Consider the following 23576-nt stretch of genomic DNA (forward strand, 5'->3'; position numbering starts at 1 on the left):
GGATCACACTGGCAAGATTCACCAGCCCTGTGACTGGCAGCTTTAAGATGGGGCTGCAGGGGCATCTGGGTGGCTCAGTCACTTGAGCATCTGACTCTTGATTTCAGCTTGGGTCGTGATCCCAGGGTGGTGGGACAGAGCCCCACATCGGACTCTGTGCTGAGTACAGAGCCTGCTTAAGATTCTCTCTCTCTCCCTCTGTTCCTCCCGTGATCTCTCTCGCTCTCTTTTAAAAAACAAACTAACAAAAAGATGGGGTTCCAGACCATTACTCGTGGACCTCTGGAGCTCTTTTCAAAACAACTGTTTTTCCTTCAAACTTCTCATTTCTAGTACAGCATGATTGATGCTGTAGACAGAGCTTAGTTACAAGTCTTTTGGTTGAGGCTGATAGCAGCCCTCTGTTTCATAGATACATAATTTTAATCACCACTGCTATGAAATTCTTATTGATCTGTTCATCTTTGAGTCAAAGACACCTTTTTTTTTTCCTGTCTTAAATAAATTAGAGGTGGAAACATGTTGACAATCTCTGAGCAAGCAATGCACTTCCCCCCTCTAGGCCTGTCACACACGGGTCCCTCTCCCTGGAAGCCCCTTCCTCTTTTTCTCTGCCTGGGAAACTCCTCTGCAGTCTTCCTTCAAGATGTAGCTCAAGTGCCACTTCCTGCATCAAGGTTTTCCTGCACTTCCTAGGCAGAACCCACTTCGCCTCTGCACACCCACACTGGTTAGGATAGGCATCTCTCAGCACTTCTTACCTCTGCTTTGATTGTGATGTTAGAGGCTGACCTTCCCATTGGACTCCCAGGAGTACAGTGTCTTATTTATCTCTACACCATTTCTCAACCTCACCTTGCCCTAGTGCTTGGTGAGCATGGAGTTTGGCATATCGAAGGCCTTCAATAAAACATCGGTTCCGCGGAACCGTGAGACTGGGAGTTTATTAATTCACAAGGTGAACGAATAATAGGTCCAAGACACAGGCAAATCAACATGTAAACTTCTATGTACAAGGCCAAGAATCTTGCCTTTAAATACTATCTAACTAAATCTTTACTAGGGAAGATGATACAACTCATACAGGTATATCTTCATCCTTGCCTCTTCCCAACTCAGGAACAGCAGGATAAGCTACCCAAAGTTCCAAAAATCCTTTCAAATGTTGGCTTTAAGTAATCTCTGCACCCAAACGTGGGGCTCAAGCTTACAACCCCAAGATCAACAGTCGCATGCTCTACCAACTGAGCCAGCCAGGTGCTCCCCCAAGTGTGAGATTATATACAGAAATAATAATGGGGGACATTTTACTTTTCAAACACTTTGAGAATACATTTTCAAATATTTCGAATGCATTTGCTTTCAGACACATTATCTGATCTGTGGTATGAAGCAAACAGCAAATCAATTACCCTGATGTATGTTTACATTGATACTGATTTTGCAGTAGATCATTTTTCGTGGAGTTTGTGACTTGATTACATGTCCATATCAAAAAATACTCACTGTATGACCCTGTAAGAAACAAGATCTGTGACACTCGAACATCCTCATAATACCTCTATGTCTTATTTCAATAGACTTAAGCGAGCCAAAAAGTTTTAACAGAATGTAATAATTCTTGTCAATAAACATAACAGTACCCAGTTAAGAAAATGGTCATTTATTTGTTCCTACTGCCACCACTGAAAGCAGGAAAAGCATGTGGTTAACCCATTTTCAGTCGTCCTTAGGTCTGAGAAGGATAAGTTCAAACAGAGGAAACTGATGTACTGAAGTTAACTCATTCTACTCTGCAATTTATCCTGACCAACTCCTGGGGCTCTGTGAGCTACCCATAATCAAGGATGTTTGGCTGAATTCTGCTAGTTGTCAAGGTTTACTAAGCTGAACCAGTTAATGAGTGATGGCTAGTTTTCATTCCAAGACTTCACATCATCCATGAAGCAATTAAGCCTGTACCTCATGGTCTCCCACAGGAGTTGCAAAGTTGCCTTAGTCTCCCGAGAAACTAAATTCAGTGTATTTGGAGGGGAAAAAAAAAAAAAACTATTTAATCATGAGAGGTGGCAGAAAACGCCTTCCCTCAGTGTCTGTGTTAGGAGAGGAATGTTGCCAATTTCCTTTTTTCCCCCTCCATGTTACTTGTATAGCTATTGCTTCTCTTTTTACCTGTCTTTTTGAAATTATAAAGGGCTCCTATGAGTTGTTTATATGAAACCAAGTACCCTGACCCACAGGCAAGGTATTCCTGGAACTGCTGAAACAGCAAGCAAGATAATGATATCATTTTAGCAAGCGCCAGGCAAAAAAGCTCTGATTAACCACTGAAACATGCTCAGTGGAGATATTTGTAAATAGAACGAATGTCACTTTAACATCTCCTCTGTATCCGGGCTCCCCCCTTCCTGGTATGCTGTTATTGTGAGTATTTCCTCTTTTGATTCCTGCATATAAGGAAGGTTGTTTGATGTAAGGGAGTAAAAATCTTTTCTGGAAAAAAAAAGGTGAGTGTTTGCAGAGATAATGGAAAGATTCTGAACCTCATCCAATATTCATATGCAATCTTACTACTTTGCATAACCTCCCTCCATCTGCCTCTTCGTATTCCCTCGCTACTACTTAGCCAGCCTGGGCTTTCTCTTCTGATGCTCATTCTCCACAAGAAACAGAAGAGGCATGAAGAAGGGCAGGCTTCTGGGGGAAAGTGGAAGGACCAGATGAGGTTTTCTAAAGCAGATGGTTTTAGGGATGCTAAAACAACTCTTCCTAACACACAGGGTGAACCCCAGCCCAGAGAGCACATCTATCCGCTGGGAGGTGGGGATTGGTCCCTGTCACTCCTTAGAAACCCCTTCAGATTCCATCTGCTTCCAAGGTGCTTCAAGAAGCATCATCTTAAACTTGAAGGAATATGGACTCAAGCAGTTGTTTATGGTGTGGCTGAGGGGGTGGCAAACAGAGTTGGTGATATTTACAAGTGACCTCAATCCTTTCACAATGCTTGGGCCAATATGCCTCTTTTCCTAAGTGTGCATGAATATAAACACCCAGAGAATTAGTGGGTGTGTTAGATCTGTGGTTGGTGGCACTATAGGGTGAACTCTTCGGAGATGGAAGGAGTTAAGAGTATCCAATTAGCTACCAGAAGCTGAATGTCAGCTGGTGTGAATGGTATGTAACTAGGCAGTTTTCCAAAACCCACGCCGTGGCTGCATATCAGGAAGACTGCTATAAACAAATGTGCATGTGTGCATGGAGCCTGATAAGTCAATGAGGAAAGACAGACATGGAACAACAACCCAGCCCGAGGAAATATGCAGAACCGGGTGAGTTTCTACTTTAGGTGAACAATAGCTGTTTCGGAAACAGGTCTGGATGGGCTGTGAACAGTTAGATTGGTCCTCTGACTTTTTACACATTAAATGACTGTTTCAGGGCATCAGAAGCTGGAGTCTCAACTTTCAAATTATACTCAATCACAACACTGCTAAAATTAGGTTTTAGAAAATATTTAATAGAAAACATGCAAAGATATGGTAAGTGAAAATAGCACAAAGCAAAACTGCACACGTAGATTCTGTTATGGAAAATATATAGAGACATTTTAAAAGATACATCAAAAATGCCACTAAAATATAACACTGGATAGTCTACTCTAGGTGATAGGATTACATGTGATTTTTGATTTTTCTTTATAATTCACTTTCTACTTTTTCTAAATGAACTTGCATTAGTTACAGAAACTGATAGAAAAACACAAGTTATTTAATTAAAAAAAATATCTCATGAATGAATTGACATGGATAATTCATGAATGGGTTACCTAGGTTGGGGAGTGGCTGCAAAGGTACAAAATAGAACCATCCATAAGGCTTAAATATTAACATGAATTTGTCTTCATGTACACACCCATTAGTATCTTCTGTCTTACATTTAAACTCTTAGAGAGCAAAGGCTGTATCTAATTCTGTGCAGTGTTTGGCTTAATTAAAAATGCAGATAGAACATAATTTTTATGATAATTATACAAATGCACGTGGTTCTTATTCACTCTGGTAGCCAGCTTGGAAAATTCCTTACTGTCACTGATGCCTGGACAGGAACGCAGAATAAGAACATACATCCTTTCTCCAAATTTAAAACCTCTTAAAAAAAAGACTTTTTATGCAGCATGTACATTCATAGGGAAGACTGGCCTCTACTATATTTAAAGCGGAGAGAGAAACAGTACTGGAATTTTCTCTGTTCAAGCCCACTTCAGTGTTACATAATGGATGTAATCCTCAGGATTAGAGTTTGATTTCAATATTAATTCAACTACTGTACTCAGCACTGACTCAGCCCCTGGAATTAATATAAAATAGAGACACAAAAAAGTTTTTCCACTTAAGAAACAAAACCAAACCCAAACAGAACTAAGTCAAACCACTTGTATAACACTGGAGCCACAAACAATGAAGAAGCTTCCACTGACAGTGTTTTCTAGACCCCTCAAATCCTTTCCTAATGATTCCCCCAAAATATAAGCAAGGTTACTGTAACATCTGAAGTCACTCTCAAGATATACCTTGCTATCTAAAAATAGTAGCTTCTTATTTCTTTAGTGTAGTAGCTGCAAGAAGATACAAAGGACTGCCAGTATTTGGAGTTGATATTCTTACTAGAAATTTAAAATACAGTGTATCAAATTTGGCCCAAATGAGTCAGTTCCTTTCAAGGTTATCATGAAATAGACAAGCAGACAAATGTGAAATCCCAGGTGTTTATTAACTTGAAACAGAAAAGTCACTTTTGAGAACTCTGCATCACCCCTCCCTCATTCCCATCACAATGGCTAACATTTGTCAACTTTTCACCAGATGCTTAATGTTACATTTATATGGTCATGATCTTCAAAGAACCTCCAGGAGGTAGGTGTTTTCATCAGTATTGTAGAGGTGATGGGTTTAGGAAGAGGCTAGGGAGATTGTCCAAGATCTCACAGCTCCTCTGTAGCAGAGCTGAGATTTGAACCCAGGTGATGATGCCCAGGGTACTAACTCTTAACCACTAAGGACATGTTGACTTCAGGGAGCTAATGAAGTCAGAAATCAAAAGTAAGACATAAATATAATTGCATCACTTTTAATTTGAGCCTGCTGCATATACATAGTTGGTCTTCCCCTATATTAAGCACGATGTCTTATTAAAACGATTACAAATTCTGCCAACAAAAGTCTCCTGAGGGAAAAACTAAGATCATTCACTGAAGTAATAACTCATGTCTCTTATTAAGAACATGGCAAAACTGAGGCTTGGGTGTGGTCACCTGAGAGATCTGGAGGAAATCTAGAGGCAAAATTTACCGAATTTTCTATTGCACAATACAATCTGCCTGTGGAAAGCACCCCCTAAACGGAAGTATCTGTCAAAGTAAAAATAAACCCGGTTAACAGCATCTGAAAAATATATTGTGAGTGGGATTCATATTTCTTTCATTTGCTATGGTACATGCACATATTTAGTTTTTTGGTCTTATTTAAACACACACACACACACACACACACACACACACACACACACACACACACAACTCTTCAACCCAATCTACAAAACTCTGACAAGGACTAACATCCATTTTGTAGGAATTAAGTAGAGGCCAGCCAAATAATGCTTCGGACAGTCTCTTCTTCGTGATTTCCTCCTGCAACTCACAGGTCATAAGGAGGCCAGGCCCACTGAGGTCTCAGGTTTGCATGAAAGAAATAGTTTGTATCTGTTCACATAAAGACTGTTCATTCTATCCAAAGTCATAAAAGGCAGACTGACAGATTACTTGGAATGCGTACTTATCAGTTTGCGCTGAGAAACAGAACTTCCCAGAAGAATGTGATATTGGGGCAAGTTTATTATTATTACTTAATTAAAACATTTACTGAGAGCCTACCATGGGTCAGAATCTGTCCTAGGCACTTTCACATTAGTGATTTCATTTAACCCTTATGACAAACCTTTGAAGTACCTTTGTACTTCATGTTCAAGCTGAACATGTTCAAGCTGAGGAGGCTGTAGCCTGGAGAGACTCAGGGCCTCAGCCAAGGTCATACAGAGGACCAGTGGAGTTTCTGGCAGAGCCTAGTCCTCAATGCTGAGGTCAGGAGTCTCTGTGGAAAAGTTAAGTCCAGAAGAGCTGGCAAGGGACCTGGTGATCCTAGGTTGATTTCACCAAACCTATGGACTTTAAGTCCATACATTTTAATACATTTTAAATGTATTGGCAATACATAGTGGCCAATTGGTCTGCAACAATCAGGGACATCTCTACAACTTTCAGGTCCCCCAACTTCTTTTGGTGGCTGCCACACAGACCCAAAGCTAAGGGTGTGCTTCTGATATTAACATGTTATAATCTCCAAAATGTTAAATTTAGTTAACATTATCTACATTCATTTTGATTTGTGTCGATGGGATATGAAAAAGTGAGTAGACAGGCCGTGGGCTTGTCTCAGTGTGGATTACCTTCTGGGAATTTTACACATAGTTAATCTCAGCCATTTTTATATTGATGTTTGAGAGTTTCAGTTTCAAGTGAGGATATTTTCTGCCACTGTTCCTTGAAATTCAAATTTTGAGGGTGTTCATTATTTGGTACCTGGGCACTAATATATTTACATCTATTAAAAATCATACATAAATATACATTGTAGAAAACTATGTGCCATACTGTGTACTCATTCATGACTAAAACAGGCACTGATACTTTGTAAACCTATCCTAATAAACTCCAAGAATATAGTAAATATTTTATATTTTTTTCTGTTCTATTGAAAAATTTGATAGTTACTTCATACTACCAGTCCAGCCCAGACAACTCTAAAAGGTGATTTATACTCATGAAAGTTTCAGGTTAAATAGCTATAATAAGAATTGGTGGTCCTAAAATGAAAAAAAAAAAAAAAAAAAAAAGGCACTAAAAGGAGCCTCTCTGAGTATGCTTTTAGCATTAATTAACAAATAAATAAAATAAAATTAGCTTCCAAAATAAAATCAGCCTCGCTGTGAACATCTGGCCTCCTTTTGACTTTGAATTGCAGGCCTGGCCCAGAAAATAAATCTTAATGTGATTGTTCGTAGCAACTTTGAAGACAAAAAATATTACTGTGGCCTACCATTATTATTCTCTTTTTAAAAAGTTTCCAAAGAAAACACAGCTAAACTTTAAACAGAAGTTGAGAGAGTAAATGGTTGCCACACAAACACACATAGACATTCATGTTAAGGAGTGAAATGCAAATTTTTAAAATCCACCAACAGAAAAAAAAAATGAAATACAATTTCTGGAGAGAAGTAATGTAGGTAAACATCACTAATTTTTTGAAAGGCATATCTAAGCATCCAAGAAATGCTGTTTTTATTTGCTTTAAAGGAACTGGAATTTTCTGGAGAGAGCAGCGTGTTGTTTCAATACAGTGAATGCATGAGTCACATTCAAAAGTGGACTTCCTTTAGATTCAAACTGAACAGCTGGACAGGGATGCTCTTTAGTTCTTTCTCTTCCCCACCAAAGGAGGAGGTGCTAGAGTGCTTTTCTTGCTCTCCCCTCTGTTTATTCGCTGAGCAATAGGGCTCTTGCTTTAGGCGGGTGAATCTGCTGAGCCATGACACGTGAGAAGGCTCTCTGGGAGGACAACGTGCTTACACTGAAGGTGTAACCACCTTCAGTGGTGGGACCACCTTTTCAGTGGGACCACAAAAGACCCGAAGCAGGAGCAACTGTACGGCATCATACCTCTGGGCCTCTGCTTCCTCACTGTGGGAATCACTCTAGTAACTCTGCACATCCTTTGGGCATAACAATTTCAACTGAGATTCCAAATAACAAGGTGCTATTTCATTTATTTTTATTTTTTAAATGCGTATTTTTGAGAGAGCATGTGTGCACACACTTGCATGGGGGAGAGGGAAAGAGGGGGAGGGACAGAGAGAGAGGGGACAGAGGCTCGCTTGGGGGGGGAGGGGGAAGCAAAGAGAGAGAGGGGGACAGAGGATCTGAAGTGGGCTCTGTGCTTATAGCAGAAAGCCCAACGCAACGCGGGCTTCAACTCAGGAACTGTGAGATCATGACCAGAGCCGAATTCAGACGCTCGCTCAACTGGCTGAGCCACCCATGTGCTCTAAAAAAAGGTGCTATTTTATATGATTCCCTAAACTACCACTGCAGATGACTACAAAAAAATGTTCATTCAACACTGTAACTCACTTCTAACTAATCGACTATTCTGCTAATAACAATTCTGTCAGCATCCACAAACATTTATTGAACATTTACAATGCACAGAACGTTCATCTTAGAGAATAGAGAAGCAGGAGTCCACAATAAAAACACTCCAAGTTTCCCTTACATGTCATATTGTAGATAGACAGAATACAGATTTTCTCATCCAAACTGTCCACAATAGCCTGTGCACAATAAAATTTATAGAAAACCAGAATGCTACAGTCCCTATAGACTTCAGAGATAATCTGGCCTATAGATTTCTTTGTGTGCTGAGGCCCTGGAGGATATGATGTAATAATAAGCTATGAACCATTCTCTCCAGAAAAATGTATATGCATGCCAAATATGGGACTCAATTTTTAGCATTTTTAAAAAAATTTTTTTTTCAACGTTTATTTATTTTTGGGACAGAGAGAGACAGAGCATGAACGGGGGAGGGGCAGAGAGAGAGGGAGACACAGAATTGGAAACAGGCTCCAGGCTCTGAGCCATCAGCCCAGAGCCTGATGCGGGGCTCGAACTCACGGACCGCGAGATCGTGACCTGGCTGAAGTCAGACGCTTAACCGACTGCGCCACCCAGGCGCCCCCAATTTTTAGCATTTTACAGACACCCAACTCCTGGTCCACTCCCACTGCTTCCTCATACATACCTGTTTCAAACAGGTGATATGACTTGGCCACAGTCACACAGCAGAAACTCTGAACAGCATAAATGGCATGAAACTGAAAATGATATAGACACCCCTCAAAACTCTAAATCACCCCTTTCATCAGAAGTCAGGCTTATCATGTTGCTAGGAAAGGTGAAAAGGTGAAATGTTTTCAGAGGAATACACCTTTCTTTTATCTTAGGGTTCTAGCTGAGCTTGTCACTAGAAAATAGGCAGCTTTTCTTTATCTTGCCCTCAGGCCAGGCCCACCCTTGGTTCAAGGCTGCCTTTTTCTGTGTTTGCCTCCGCAAATCAATAAAACCTGCATAACGTGGCACATTCAGAGAGGGAGCAACTGTGAGAGCATGAATTAGAAACTAGTTTTCAGGAACCTAACTTGAGTTCTAAAGAACTCTGTTAGTCACATAATGGATGTTTAAGAAGTATTCTGAATCATATATAGACTGCTCATTTATTTAGGAAGTGGTAGTCTACTAACTAAAGTGCTAGCAAGTTCTAGAGACCTGCTTTAATGATTAGATGGAGCTAATTTCTAACTACTACATCAGTTTGTTCACATGCGAATGGCTTTTTTTCCAAAACTAAAACATTCATTCTGGGATGTTGCATTTTACTTTTAGCTTAGCAAATTCATCTAATATTGTTCAAATTCAATTCAACAAATATTCTCCTACAAGGCTATGTGACAGAATGAAAATGTGCCTGTGTTTTGGAGTCAGTAAGATCTGAATTCAGAAACTGGATCTTCTATACCTAGACGTGTAATATTGGTCTCGTTACTTAAACACCTGAGTTCCTCCATCTGCAAAGTGGGAATAATATCAAGTTTTGCAAATTGGCTGTGAAAATTAGTAATAATATAGTCTATTATAACAAATTAAAATAATGATTAGTTGTCAACAATCTACAAAGGATACACTTCATCCTAGACCCTTCTCCAAAATCTGAATTTACAATGTCTAAATGAGTGAGGATTTAATTCATTCTTAAAATGACTCCAATACTTGTTTTAGTTTATTTTGGCATATTAAAAAGCATTACCACTAAAAATTAAAAGGTCATCATTCAAGTGATTACCTTTACTAAAGTACCACGGTCATGTTTTTTGACCAAAAGGAAATCTATAGTACCACTTATGGGTTAATTTAAGTCTTTAGATAACATCAGTGTTTTACAGTACCAGAACAATAAAACAGTAAAAGAATGGTTTCTTGACATGGAACTTCATGACTAAAAGCCTACATTAAATATTATGCTTCAGCGGTTTTAATGTGTTTTCACACTACCTACCAAGTTTTCAGACTGCATTCTACTTATCCTTTTCAAATTGCTATCAGTATCTTTTTCGTGGGAAATTTCTTACAAATTACTTTGAGAAGCCAAAAATTTACAGTGGAAATTTTTTTCCTGAGCCCTTTTTTAGAAGAAACCTATTCAACAGGCAAATCTAAATAATTTTTAGCAGTTCTAAATGTAGAGAATTCATGACTTCTTACTGTAATTGAAAAGGAACATACAAAGCAATTACTTAGTCACTTATAAAACCCACGTTCAACTTTTGAAATAATGACTAACCTGATAGGAGAGACAAGACTTTTATAATTAAATACTAAAGTCTAGCCATTTGAGATTGGTACAGCAGGTTATATAACTGTCCTCTGCACTCACAATATCCTTTTTTCCCCTTCTTGGATGCATATCATTTTTCAGTAATAATAGAACATGTAACAAAAAAAAAAAAGTTACTGTAATGTAGGAAATCATTCTAACCACAAGTTAAATTTTTTGGCTGAGAGTCAAACCTCATTAATTTGGATTTCACTAGTTTCATAAGGAAAAGAAGGTGCCCATTAATACTGTAAATAAAATTCACTGAAGAATATATTAGATTCTTATGAAAACAAAACAGTAAGCCTTAGGCACTCATTTATTTGGACCATTAATTGAAAAGCATTCATAGCCATGGCAAAATGGAATTTTCAAACCTGGATACTCTTGAAACCTCTTTCAGTGCCCTATGATGGCCATGCTCAAGAGCACTGGAAGAAATGGGACACAGACGACATCTTTTCCTAGAATGATGGGATGGCTCATGTGCACACACCTGTGCCTGGAGCCACTTAGCCCAGTCACTACTCAGCCACAGACCCCAAGCCCCCTGCATTCAGGTGGGGTCATGTGACTCGTTCTCATCAACGGAATATGAAGAGAAAAGCACCAAGTCATTTCAAGGCTATGGCGATTAAAAAGTGAATGTTCCTTCTTTGTGCTTTCTCTTCCACCAGCCAGATGCAGACAATCAAAAGCCTCCATAGATGACATTATGGGTTGAACTGTGCCCTCCACCTCACATTCATATGTTGAAGTCCTAACCACCAGAAAGTGCCCTTATTCAAAAATAGGATCATTATAGGTGTAAGTAGTTAAGATGAGGTCATACTGGAATAGGGTGAGCCCTAATTCAATATGACCGGTGTCCTTATAAAAAGGGGAAATTTGGACATGGCAGGAATAGAGGGAAGATGGTACAAAGGGACACAGGGAGAAGACAGGCATCTGCAAGCCAGGGAAAGAGGCCTGGAATAGATCCTTCCCTCTCAGCCCTCAGAAAGAACCAGTCCTCAACTTCGATCTTGGACTTCTAGCCTCCAGTACTGTGAGACAATAAATTTCTGTTATCTAAGGCACCCAGATACAGCATTCTAGAAACCTAATACAGATGGTAAGGCTGGAGGATGGAAGGATTCTGAGTTCAGGATTCCTGAATAATTGCTGAATAAAAGCAATGCACTGACCATAAGGACCTACACTGGATTGATACTTTAGTAAGAAAGCAAACTTTCATGGTGTCAAACCATGAATTTTGAGTGCTTATTCATTATAACATCTAAATTACCTGATATAATATTTAACTCAGTAATTTAACTTGCAAGTAATTTTTAAAGTTATTTTACATGAAACAAAAAACCCACCATGGACATATCACAGAGAATATAAAATCCATGTAAATTTTTAGGATAAAAAGGAACTTCGAAAAAACTGTGAGTTTACAGGAAGATATTTTGGGGTAATTTCCCCAAATCCTCCCCAGGGTACAAATGTACTCTCCTCTGCCAGTAGAAGTAGAATTGCCTCAAGAATTTTAAATAAATCACAATGTCAAGGTTGCTATACATAGTGTAAATGATGTTATAATTCACTTAATTTTTTTTTTTTAAATAAATTCAGAGGGGCATTTCTTCCAAGTGGCCCAAGTGTACAGAGTTTTACTTGGGAACCAAGGACAAGAATGAGGGCTCAGTTTTTTCCAGAGTTCTCAATTAATATTATTTGTAATCAATCTGAAGTGAAGTCACTATGTAACCAAGACCCTTTGTCCTCAAATACAGACAAAAAATGTACTTCCTTTATGATAAGGTAGCTAACATGGCAAAGTACATCATTTTCCATTTTTTGATTATGTTTTTTTTTTTCTTGTGTGATGAAAAAGTAAAAGGATATCTTACCTAAGACAGAGTTTTAATTCAAAATGCCTCAAAAGCTGAGCTGGCAGCTGGATTCTTGTGTTTACAGAAAGCTAGGATGATTCAGCCTGAGCTCAGAGCTCAATTTAGATCACAGCATCTGGATTCAAAACACATGTGAGCTGTGGCAGCAGGTTTCCAGGTCATGACTGATCCAAGACAGAGACCTGTGACCATTCACCAGAATAACTCCAAATGGAAAAAAGTGCCTGAGGGAGAGAGAAACCTCAGGGGTGTTTGGAAGGCCTGGCCATAGTCAGCCCCCTCCAAATTGCCCAGTAACATAAGCATTTCCTGCAGCTGACAGGTGCTGGGGAGGCCAAGGTAAGGCAGTGGGGGGATGACACTGAACAGTCCCCGAGTCCGCTTTGTCATGGTCAGAAAACATCTCTCACAAATGACTTCTTTCCTGAAGCAGCTATTGTTCAGATTAAACCATCGGAATCTGGTCAATGGAAAACCTTAGAGAGCATACATTTCCTGCTAAGATCTGTGCTTAACTTTGCTTTGTTTCAAAGAGAAAAACTGGGGTAGGCAAAGGGAAAGGAATATTTTAATAGCTTTTTTTTTTCTTGGTGAGAAGAAATCATAGCCACAGCCAACTATAATGTAGGCTACACACTGAAATCTAAGAGGGAAAATATAGTAGCACAAAATCTTCCCAGCCTAATTTTATCTCCATCAGAATTCACCTCGCTCCTTCTTTAATTTTCCTTGGATGTGATATATCCAGAACACTGGTGGTTTTGCAGCTATGGGCTTTATGTGCAAGAAAAACTACTTCCCCTGCTGCTTTTCCTCACCTTCCCCCTCCGAGGTCTCTCTTTCTCTCTCTCCTTCTTGTCTCTTTGTTGTGAATGTCAGGGCTGTCAGTGTCACAGTCTGACATGATTAGTGTTTCTGACACTACACCAAGAAGCAGACGGAGAGCAAGGAGAGCGGGCGGAGGGGACAAGAGTTAGGATGCACGGCCATTTAAAGCCAAAGGGAAAAAAAGAAGCCCAACCTCCTTTTCTCTGAGGTTCACTGATTACAGGGCAACTTATAAATCACCCTGGATTTTTCTCATTTATCCAATTAGTCCGTGTTCCTGCTCTTGTGGAGATTCCCTAAGGTGTGGATCCATTCTGTGAGATCAAAGTCGGTGGCTCCAATAACAGAGAAGACAGAATTCGTGATTCAGCAGATTCTAAGGCTGTGAAGTATAACAATCGGCATACTTTGGGAAGATAGCACCAGTCCATTTCGAGTATCGATTCACTGCACTTTGTCACTCTAATGATGTTATCTCATTAAAAGAGATAAATGCCCCACTGTTCTTCCCGGAGCATCTGCTTCTTACTCTCCTCTCTTTTTCAACAGCATGGCTCTCAGCAGCAGCACATTAAAATCAAATTGAAATCCAATGCAAGGCTTGGCGACAGAGCTGCTTACCGAGGCTTCTTTTTAATTGCTTTTTCTTACTCTCGCCCCCTTCCTGCTCTCCCCTCCCCAACAACTATCATCCATAGAAACAAGCAATGTGAAGAGAAATAGATGTACAAAGTAATCATAATAGGAAGCCATTTATTGAATGCCTATTATATGGAGCCTCCACCACGTCAACATTTAACTTCTCTGACCATGACCTTCCAAGGTAAGTAGAGCAATCCCCAGTGTGCAAGAGAAGAAATTGAATTTGATGGTAAAGTACGTGCCCAAGATTACACAGGTAATGGGAGGCTGAGCCACAATTTGAACAAGCGTCCATCCAATGCAAATACTTTTTTTTTAATCCCCATTTTCATTCATGGAACAAATAAGTAAATATAATTGCAACTTGATTAGAATAGGTAAAAAAAAAATGTAAAAAAATGGTAGCAATTATTCTTCAGTCTGCTAATACCCAGGAACATAATGCCACAGGCAGTGCAATAGTTTTGTTTCAACAGATTTCTTATTAAATAAAAAAGGTAGCAATTTTCCATAATGAATGTTTTATACATTATTCCTTTGTGTATCAGGCCTCTAAAGTACACACTATTAAAGTCTATTAAAGTCTGTATTTAGCAGCATTACTAATGTGCCTTTGGGGAAATTATTACAATGAACCAGCATCCGTCTTTCACAAAATTTCAATTGTTAATATTCCTCTTCTGATCTTCAATACACACGTCTATTTTTAGCTATAATCAGACCCCATCCAAAATGCCATAATCCCAGCCTAGAGCTGTCACAACAAATTGTTTATGGATTTCAGAAAAAACAAAAGATGCAGATATTGCTAACTTCAACCAACCTTTGTTTTCCTGCAAAACTCATTGCAGTGATTCTATTGTCCTAATTAACAGGTGCTCCTTGATCACTGTGACATGTGATGACACTTTATCTCTCTGGCTAGGGCTGGGTATCTTAATCAAGTGCTTATATTTATATCTAACAGAGACTAGCCTCTCAGGATAATGCCATTTTGTGAAAATCTGAGGGTGGTAAGAAGTTACAAAACTATTCCATAAAAAAAGGACAATCAAATAAATAACCTAGAAGAACATATAAGCTGTGATTAGTAAATATAATTTTTTTCATTAAAACCTAAACATTGCCATTTATGAGAGACTAGAAGTATGTCTTCTGAACACTAACTGAGGAATGTCTGCAAAATAATGTAGTTTTATATACTCTAAACAGGCATCTCTCCTTCTCTAGCACATTTATTAATTTTATCACCCATTATGTGGTTTTTAAGAATGAAGCCAATGGTGCACATATATTCAAAAGCACAATGTTCTCTGGAAACATCTTATAGAAAAAAATGTCAGGCTTATGTTATAGAGACAAAAGACAAAAAAGGGAATTGGAAAGAATATGAGCAAAGAGCTACATGCTGTAAGACCACTGTATGACAAAAAAAAAAAACCAAAAAAAAACAACAGGGGAAAAAAGGACAATTTGAAGTATTAGGTACTGAAATTAATAAGCTGGGTTGGAAGTAACCTCTCAGTTATGCATTTCGCCTTATACACAGCAATACCATTGTTTGAGATGAGATGTTCGCAACATCAGGCAACTCAACTTGCTTGTCAATATTCTAAAGATGGACAAGCCACAGATTAAGTACCTAAATAGTTATGGTTCCAATCACCAATTAACTAAATGGGATGTAACTTAATTGTACCCATTAAGACCTACTAATTGAGAGTAAAAGGGTAGGGTTGAGGACTTGGAAGACAGATTCACAAAGGTCAGAATTCACTGGCCTCTTTGTTACAGGAACCTGGCCACCAACAGCATCAAAGAGAGAGGTCCCAGCACACATCACATGTCCAAAGGACCTGTCTAATTATGCTGTGGGCTTGTGTGGGCTTAGTTCACTATGGTGATGCAGAACGAGAACCCACCAGTTCTGTCAACATTTAATTAAAACTCCACATGAAGGCTGGCATGGGGCTGTTCGTCAATTAAGAGTGCAAAAACTTGTAATACTCAAGAAAATCCTAGGCGCTATTCCTTAAATCTTCAAGAAATAGGGATGAACAAGATCCCAAAACCAACGATCACAGTGTGTGTGAAGTGCCACTGAAGAAAAGGTGAAATTGAATATCCTCTTTCCTTCAGGTGAAACCTATTTTATGGTCAGTAACTATGGCCACATTTCAATGGGCTTATCATGGTTCAAAACTAGTCCTCTCAGATTTGAAATTATATTACAGTCATGTCAAAACATATCTCTTCTCCTGCTGTGGGGCCATTATGATCTTAAACCAGAAGTCCAGCCTTTCCACTCCAAAGCCTTAATTTGCCTCCTACCTGTTCAGATGCTCCTTCATCTTTTCTGACATGACTGGGAGCTGTTAAGTCAGGCCACTGACACCTCCACCCTCAAGTCAAGGTACTGTCATATCCACGTGAATCCTGCAGTGGGTGAGCGTGGCCTTAGGGCTGGCGCTGACTTCCAGAGGCACCAGAGCATTATTCATCTGGTGCTCAAATTCTCTGGACAGAAAAGTTCAGATTCCCAATGTATACCCTGGACCATGAAGACTGCTTCTCAGAGAATGGGCCACGAACGCTGTTCCACCATGAGCTCCTCTGAAATTCAGAGGTGGGCTGCACACCTTAGGAGACCAACTGAAATGTGCTTCTGTTAAGGAGAAAGGAGGCGAGGCCTTGGTACTGACATAAAAACGTCAATGTTGCTTCCATGGTGGAAATGACTGTATCCAGAGATCATTCTACGTGTAACAGGAAGCATTTCTCAAATAGCATGTATGTTTTATCTGTATTTACATGCACAAACAAACAATATACATGCAAATATTTTAACAACAAATAAGCATAAGCATATTCAGTTAATTCTTTTACATTTGTCTTACTTCCTACTTCATATCCAATCGACTATCCACTACATTATATTGAAGTTTGCACTCCCATACCTCTAAGAAGGGAATTATATTCCTGTTTTCTTCCTAAAAATTCACTGAATCTGCCAGTGTGATGCACATGAAAGAGAACAGAGGTCCAATTTCATCATTTCTATACACCCCACATTTAGCAGAATTTGACTTACACGTAACACAGGTGCTACACTGGCCTTATGCCAACAATGTTCCATTTAGCCTCACCAACTCTATAAAGCCTTTTTTTTTTTTTTTAAAATAAGGACTAAGGACATTTTCTCCTTAAAGATGTAGAAGGTGAGAACAGATGTGCTATAATGTCCAGGGCACTTACTGCTCACAGTCCAGGGTCCAGCTTCTTAGAATAAGAACTACCAAGGGGCACCTGAGTGGCTCAGTCAGTTGAGCATCCAACTTTGGCTCAGGTCATGATCTCATGGTTTGTGAGTTTGAGCCCCACATTGGTCCTGCTGCTGGCAGCCTGTCAGCACAGAGCCTGCTTCAGATCCTCTGTCCCCCTCTCTCTGCCCTTCCCTCAATTGCGCTCTCCCAAAAAATAAATAAAAAATATTTTGAAAAAAGAACAAAAACTGCCAAATACAGGACATAGGCACAGTCTAGCTTACTGGGTCTCAAACTCCTATCTCAGGACATGCTTAAAAATTACTGCAGACTTTAAGGAACTTCTGTTTATGTCAGTTATTTCTATCAATGTTCACCTTATTAAAAATTAAAACTGCGATATTTGGAACATGACAACACAAGCATACATCTCAACAGCCACCACGGGGATGAATGTCATTGCATGCCATGTAGCCTCTTGAGAAACTGTACTGAATGTATACTCAAGAGAGTGGAAAGACCAAAAAAAAAAAAAAAAAAAAAAGTCTTAATATTATTATGAAAGTAGTTTTGACCTTGCAGGTGGCCTGTGAATGGGCTCCCCAGGCGTTCCCAAACCATAGTTTGAGAACCACTGGTCTAAACTTGTATACATCAGCAAAGTCTTTTGAAGAGCTGGATGAAGAAATGACGCATAATGAGTAAGATGATGTAATGCCATTTAAAAGTTTTGAGTCACTGAATCAAAGGACAATATCTTTTTCTAGAGCATTTCTCTTTTTACTATTGCCCCCAAACCATTAGCACATTAAAAACCTCCTTTCTGGTAATACGTCAAATAGAATCATTCCCAAGTTCAAACCTCTGTTTTTCCCAAGGGCTCTCTCTTTTTTTCTTTTCATCTGTCACTAAATACCTTCATCCATTCATACCTCAAATGCAAAACAACTAAAGTGGTATTTCCTTTAAAATCCTTGCTTTTTTCCTGACTTACTATCATATATACAACTACTTATGGTGGGAAAGTTGAAAATATAGAAAAATATTTTTAAAAATAAAAACAAATACATACCATGTACCCACCCTCTGAGAAAACCATTGCCAACTTTCTGGGCAATATCCTTTCAGCCTTTTTATCATGAATATTTAAAAATATAATGAAGTTTGGGGCACCTGGGGTGGTTCAGTCAACTGAGCATTTGACTTCGGCTCAGGTCATGATCTCACAGTCCATGAGTTCAAGCCCCACGTCGGGCTCTGTGCTGAGAGCTCAGAGCCTGGAACCTGCTTTGGATTCTGTGTTTCCTCTATGCCCCTCCCCCATACTCACTCTCTCTCTCTCTCTCTCTCAAACATAAACATCAAATTTTTTTTTTAATTTTTTTTTTCAACGTTTATTTATTTTTGGGACAGAGAGAGACAGAGCATGAACGGGGGAGGGGCAGAGAGAGAGGGAGACACAGAATCAGAAGCAGGCTCCAGGCTCTGAGCTATCAGCCCAGAGCCCGACGCGGGGCTCGAACCCACGGACCGCGAGATCGTGACCTGAGCTGAAGTCGGATGCTTAACCGACTGAGCCACCCAGGTGCCCCTCAAATTTTTTTTTAATATAGAGAAGTTCATATCTTAAATATAACTTAATGTCTTTTTATATATTATTTTTAGTATGAAAGAAAGTACATTGCAAAAGAAATTTAGAACATACAAGCAAAAAGAAGATAATGCTCTTAATATTATGATGTATCTGCAACTTTCTTTTCTGTGGGCAGACATGTATGTTTTTTAAAAATGAAATAATGAGGGGTGCCTGGGTGGCTCAGTTGGTTAAGCATCTGACTCTCAGTTTTGGCTCAGGTCATGATCTCATGGTTTGTGAGTTCAAGCTCTGCATCAAGCTTTGCGCTGACAGGGCAGAGCCTGCTTGGGATTCTCTCTCTGTCCCTCTCTCTCTCTCTCTGCCCCTCCCCTGCTCTCTTTCTCTATCTCTCTCTCAAAAGTAAACAAACATAAATAAATAATGAAATAATAATAAAACTATACATATTGTTATATAACCTGCCTTCTCCACAATTTATTTAAAACATGTTTTTATGTCATTAAATATTCCTTCATCCCTCCCTGGTATTTTTATTGTATGGCTGTACCACAGTTGTTACTTTTATAATTACTATTATCATAATATGTGATGAATATCTTAGCTCAAATTTTGCACACATCCATGGCAATGGTCTTTGGGTAACTGTTATAGAAATGGAATTTCTAAGCCGAAAGGTGTGTATATTTTTGAGGCTTTGATACACATTGTCTAAATTCCCTTGAGAAATATGTTCTTTCACTGTGTCTGGGAGAGCCCGAGAGTCTCATTCCTACTTTCACCGAGTACATTTTACATTTTACAAATCCTCATCAATGTGTAGGTAGAAAATGCTACTTCATTGCTTTAGTTTGCATTTCTTTGATAACTGTTGAGGTTGAGCATTTTCTTATGTTATTTTTGATTATATTTTTTCATTTATTGGTTTTTATCTTTCTGTTCTTTGCCCCTTTTCTATCAGAGCACTCATCTTTATCTTAACTAATTTGTAAGAACTCTTACTAAATTAGCTAATTTAACTCTGTGTCGTACATGTTGTAAAGATTGCTCTGGCATGTCTTTTGTCTTTAGGGTAATTCAGAATGCCTTGTGGTGGAAAGAAATTTTGAGGCTATAGTCAAATACATTCTCTTCCTTTATAATTTCTACCACTAGAAATTAATAAGGCCTTCTTTATTCCAGGGAGGAATGACTTAATTTTTATTTGCATTTTCTTCCCTGTCCCTAGTTCCAGACGTGTGCAATATTTCTTCAAAGTCTTCCACAAAGGGGACTTGGCCATTGCCTGCAGAAAAACAAGGGTGGAGATACACTCGATATAGATGGGCCATTTGGTGATACCACCAAGAGTGTCCTAGACAGGGGAAGAGAAAATCTTCTGTGTTTATTAGTCACAAATTCCTTGTATCACATCCAGTAGCTCTGTCAACTTGCTCAAGTGAAAGAAGTTTAAAATGGAAAAAGTTTTAATGTTAGGTGTGTGTTGAAACGTTAAAACCTCCGAAGTAAGATGACTCTCCTTACTTTGGGCAGAACAGAAGCTCTGGATGGCAAAGACCTTTGTTTTGTTCACTGATGTCTCACAAGTACAGTGTGTGGTACACAATACACACCGTAAGGGTGTGTTGGGGGAGCTGATGTTTAATCAAGAGTCATGTGTATGCCAGGTGGAGAGCCAGGAGTGATGAGTTCTGAATTTCACTGCTTCGTATTAAGGAGGTGCCAAGAAAGAAAAACTTTAAACGAAGGCAGAAACTCGATTTCAGTTTTACTCTTTAGTTGACTGTAGAGATTTTGATCTGAGTGTAAAGGTGAAACTGCCTCAAACTTGGCACAGTAAAATATTCAGAGAAAAAATTCTGTTGGGTAGATATTAAGCAAAACAATAGCATCCACCCACCAAGAGAGATAAGAGATACTACTCAACTTCATTTGATGCTATGGCATTTGTCCAAGCAATAGCAATCAGATCTGGCTTTATTTGAACATAAGAAGGAAGAAACAGTTCTCAAGAAGATTCATTTTCACTGTGTGTGTGTGTGGGGGGGCATTCTGTATAATAACGGAAAAATCGATTAATTTTCAATCAGATGGAGTGTCCTCATAAATTCAAGGCAGACAACAGCATGTGATATGCCTTCATGAAAATGACGACCATGAGGGAAAGAGTTTAAAACTGTAATTCCAAGGTTGCTGCTAGAAAGAGATATCTTTCAAGAGCAGAACACTGTTTCCTGTTAGTGTGGTTTTGGGAACTAAGATAGTGGTATGTACTGAATGTACATCATTCTGCCCAATTTGCCTCTACAAAATCCCATCCTGTCTAACTTGCCTCCCATTTGGCTATCATTTTTTAAGTAACACACTAAAATTCTTTCTTTACAGCATGATAATATGTAAATAACATAGTCCTTCTCACTAGCAAACATTTGTATTATAAAAGCTGTATTTATACATATTAACTAGAGAATGCCTGAGAAAGTAGAGAGGATAGAAACTTCTGACAAACTTTAAAGTTAAATCCTTATTACAAAGTTTTGGGTCAATATAAAGATTGGAAAGTCAGCTCTTACAAAAAGATCTATGGAGAATATGGAACTTGGAAAGATGGGTCTTCAAGATTGGATGAGAGCTAGGGAGAGTGAGTGGCCTGGGAAAACTTGTGCACCCATAATTCCTCTAACATGTTAGGCTAGAACATGAAGCCCAAAATGTACAACTACTAAAGCCTGTTTATAACATTAAAAAGGTGAATACATGTGGGGGTATCCACTATCCACTCTGTATTAATCTTATTAGGATGCACCAGTGCTAGCTGTCTGAGGGCTGGAAGTGTACCCCTTCCTGGTGTGTCCCCAGACTCTGCTACACATAGAAGTTCAAGAATATGAGTAATGATGGCCCTACCTGGTGGACAGCAGTTCACTATCAGGTTAGCCTGATTATATTAGGCAGACAAAGGGTTAATTCATTTGACCAATGGCCATGGGGGCAATTCCTGTTGTTTTCTAGAGAGATCATCTCTAAATAACCCCAAAGAGAGATAGATGTCAATGCCTCACTGTGATCAGAACTGCCCTGTCACTTCACAGCAATTACACTGGACCCTAGAATATTCTGTCATGCTGCATCCTGACACCTCCCCAGTTAAAGTGTCCTGTAAGCTAGCAGGGGTTTGGGAAGGAAAAAGAGTTATTAGAGTGTATGTCCAAGTAAGTGGAACGTGCACAATTAAAATGCCTCCAACTTTCTAGGAACAAATCTACCTAGAAAATCAATCACACCCACAAAAATATTTCCAGCATTCTAACTTACATATCCTAATTGATGAGATGATTGTCTGGTTTTACTTACACTGAGAAGATCTATTTCCTCCCCAGAGGGTAATCTATTCTTTGTCTTATGCCAAGAAACCCATAAGAAAAATGCTGACCTATGAAGGTTACACATCATGCTTAATCACTACTTTAAATTAAAATAACATAAAATAAAGCATTCATTGGGCCACTTAGACGGAACATAACTTCCCAAAAGCAACAGACACACCTACTGAGACACTTGAAATGTCTGAGGAGTCTGGTTCCCAGCTGTGTATCAAGAGCCAAACCATGACATCAGGCCTTGAACTGCTCTGGAGAAACTCAGGGCAGGGCCATCATAGCAAGCTGTGCCTGCCAATCAGAGATTTCCCAAGAGTTGTCTTAGCATTTCAGTACACCAAACTCTAACTAATAGAAGCCAAGGTTTGCAAAGACCACAGTGATGAATCCCCTCTCTTCCCCACGCTCCAGTCATGACCTTGGGGTGGAATACCTGCTACTTTCCAGTGTTCCAAGAGCTCTCTTCTCAAAAACTGCTTAAAGGTAAGTATTTAAGCCAATGGGGGTGGGGGGTGGGGGGTGGGGGGTGGTGGGTGGAAGGTTTCCTTCTCTTAGGCTTAACTCAGCCAAATGAAAATCCCTGAAAAACAATTGCTTATTATTTTCTGGTCTCTTCTAGTAGGGTTATGCAGCCACCCTGAGAAGACTAAACAAATGGCCATGAGAAAAATTACCGCTGAAAAGGGTTCTTAGTAAAAGAATCTCAACAAATAAAATAGGCTTTCTCCATAATACCTTTTGAAGGCCACTGTCTAAAAGCGCTGTCCAACTGCATCACAACCCATAGCTGATGTGATAAATTAACCTCTTCTTGTAGACCTCTGGAAATGTCTCTCCCTTGTTTTGGATCCTTCAGTGGCTCTCAGAATTGGACACTTAACCTCCTTCTCTGGACTCATATCTACCATCTTCCACCACTTCAGTGATTCTCAACCAGGGGTATTTGTGTCCCCCCAAGGGATGGACACTGGCCAATGCCAATGTGTGGGTTTTTTTGGTTGTCACAACTCAAGTGGGAGAAAGGGGATGCTACTGAATATCCTTCAATGTGGAAGACAGCCTCTCACTATAAAGAATTACCCAGTCCAAATGTTAACAGTGTTGAGGTTAACAGTGTTGAGGAGAAATCCTGCTGTACCAAGCTCTTTGTTCTCTAAACACACCAGACTTTCTCATATGCTTCTGTGCCTAAACATAGCCTGTTTCCTTTACCTGGAATGCCCTGCCCTACTTCTTTGTCTAAGAAATGACCATTTATCAATCAGGATCTGACTCAAAATGTCACCTCCTCTATGCTGTCCTTTCCATATCTCCCAAGGTTGGATGTTTCTTCTGTGCTTCCAGAGTTTCTGGTACATATTTAATTAAAACCACTAGCCACACTCCCCCCAAGCCTGTCACCTGCCACAGGCAAAACCCAAGCCCCA

At 39.3% G+C, this 23576-nt stretch overlaps 1 protein-coding gene and 1 long non-coding RNA gene across 4 annotated transcripts in view; one reads left to right on the forward strand and one right to left on the reverse strand.

Annotated features, from left to right (window-relative positions):
- Positions 1–23576, reverse strand: part of BACH2 (BTB domain and CNC homolog 2) — a 357318-nt gene that overhangs the window by 236931 nt on the left and 96811 nt on the right. The window lies entirely within an intron of this gene.
- LOC123608736 lies at positions 21406–22881 on the forward strand. The gene is made up of 2 exons (XR_006717403.1): positions 21406–22632; positions 22769–22881. It is a non-coding gene; the product is annotated as an uncharacterized LOC123608736 (long non-coding RNA).

This window comes from Leopardus geoffroyi, chromosome B2, assembly GCF_018350155.1.
Source record: "Leopardus geoffroyi isolate Oge1 chromosome B2, O.geoffroyi_Oge1_pat1.0, whole genome shotgun sequence".
In the NCBI taxonomy this organism is placed as follows: domain Eukaryota; kingdom Metazoa; phylum Chordata; class Mammalia; order Carnivora; family Felidae; genus Leopardus; species Leopardus geoffroyi.